General features: G+C 36.8%; 1 long non-coding RNA gene across 1 annotated transcript in view; it reads left to right on the top strand.

Annotated features, from left to right (window-relative positions):
- Positions 1-293: 293 nt before the first annotated feature.
- The window catches only part of LOC137967868 (uncharacterized), an 8,685-nt gene continuing 7,202 nt past the window's right edge, over positions 294-1,776 (top strand). The window contains exon 1 of the long non-coding RNA XR_011116591.1: positions 294-543. This is a non-coding gene — a long non-coding RNA (uncharacterized lncRNA). The remainder of the gene's footprint in view (positions 544-1,776) is intronic.

Below are 1,776 nucleotides of genomic sequence, written 5' to 3'. Positions count from 1 at the left end.
AGAAAACAATATCGGTTAAAAAAATCGAAGATAAAGAAAAAAAAAGCTAGTTGGTCAGAAAAAGCATGATGGCGGATTCTGAATGCCTTTCCACAAACAGTATACTGTTGCCTTTGTCAAGTTAAGCGCTGGTCCTTTGTTGTAGGCCGAGGGAAAAAAGAAACACAAAACAAAAACAAAAACAAAACAAAACGAAACGCCAGTTGAGAAATTTACCTGCTTTACCAGCACCTTGATGTACCTTAAACGGTTTCCAACCCTAAAAGCAATATGGAACAAGGTAATGAATTATATTGAACGATTTCTGAAAGTCATTAAAAATATTTCAGCTCATGCCTTAAAAAAATTATTTTTCTACGTGAAACACCACTTTCAATCTTCCCTTGGAGCTGCTAGGACGCACCTCCATGATCATAACTGACTAACTTTTTTTCCTCAAGATGTCGTTGGTTACGTCCATAGCGTTGTGTGCAGTTCTCGTTTTCACTGTTTGCAGCTGTGCTTCCTTGCAGAACGACAAACTAGAGAACGAGGAGAAAAAAGGTATAATAACCAGGGGCCCTTTTGAAAGTTACAATTCACTCTGCATCTTATAAACGGAGGGATTTTAAGTCATCAAGCTTCACAATCATTTTGCCTTTTTTGATTTTGAAAACATGTCGAAAGAACTGCTTGTCAAAACTAGCGAAGGGCAGTTTCGTAAATGGCTTCTCGGGCCCGAAAGGTTTTCGGGACGTTCGAGAATTGGTTAAATATAGTGATGTACATCAATTTACAGATCCGTACTCCTTTTTCTCGTTGTTTAGCGTCTGGTATTTCTTGTTTGTTTGGTTTTTTCAATCTATAATTTTCGGATAAGGCCAGGTATTTTATGGTTAGGGGAGTTTACCCACTACGTGAATACGGCCTTTAGCCTGATGTGAGTATGCCTTCCCATTATTCAAGACCTGCAATACTAGTTTTACCTGAGTTTTACCACCCAATTGATTCTCCTTCTTCATCAGATCTTTACGTTGCAAGCAGGAATAAATATGTTCACTTTTTTTCTCTCTCACAGAAAAACTTAAAAGTCAGGCTTAAAAAATAGGTATAAGATATTGTGTAAAACCTCTTTGCCCATCCCCTACGGGTGATCTTTTAGAGTTATGAAAATGAATTAGTGATTTTGACCTTGAGGACCTTTTGAAGAGTTTTATTGGAGGAACATAGAAGCTAGGGAAAGGAAAGCTGCTCAGTACTACTGCTACTGCTACAGTAACTGCTACTGCTACTGCTAATGCTACGACGACTGCGACTGCGACTGCTAGTGCCAGTGTTAGTGCTAGTGCCATTGCTTCTGCTACTGCTACTGCTACTGCTACTGCTACTGCTACTGCTACTGCTACTGCTACTGCTACTGCTACTGCTACTACTACTACTACTACCAATAATAATAATAATAATAATAATAATAATAATAATAATAATAATAATAATAATAATAAAGACTAATAAAAAAGGGACTAATAAGAAAGGGCTTGGAGAAATACACCAAACAAATCCCGGGTAACATCAAAATTAGTGAACTACAGAAGATTGCACTGCTAGGAACATCTCGCATCCTAAGAAAGACACTCTCTATCAAGTAGGATAGACTTCTACCTCATTTTAGCCCTAGGCCCAAGGAATGGGCTCGGCTATTGTGTTGTAAATCGGCATAAAGTTAAAGGAGTTAGAATAAAAAAAAAAAATAAAAATAATAATAATAATAATAATAATAATAATAATAAATTAATA

The sequence above is a fragment of the Montipora foliosa genome, chromosome 8, assembly GCF_036669935.1.
Source record: "Montipora foliosa isolate CH-2021 chromosome 8, ASM3666993v2, whole genome shotgun sequence".
NCBI classification, from domain to species: domain Eukaryota; kingdom Metazoa; phylum Cnidaria; class Anthozoa; order Scleractinia; family Acroporidae; genus Montipora; species Montipora foliosa.
This window is presented reverse-complemented; position numbering and strand designations above follow the sequence as displayed.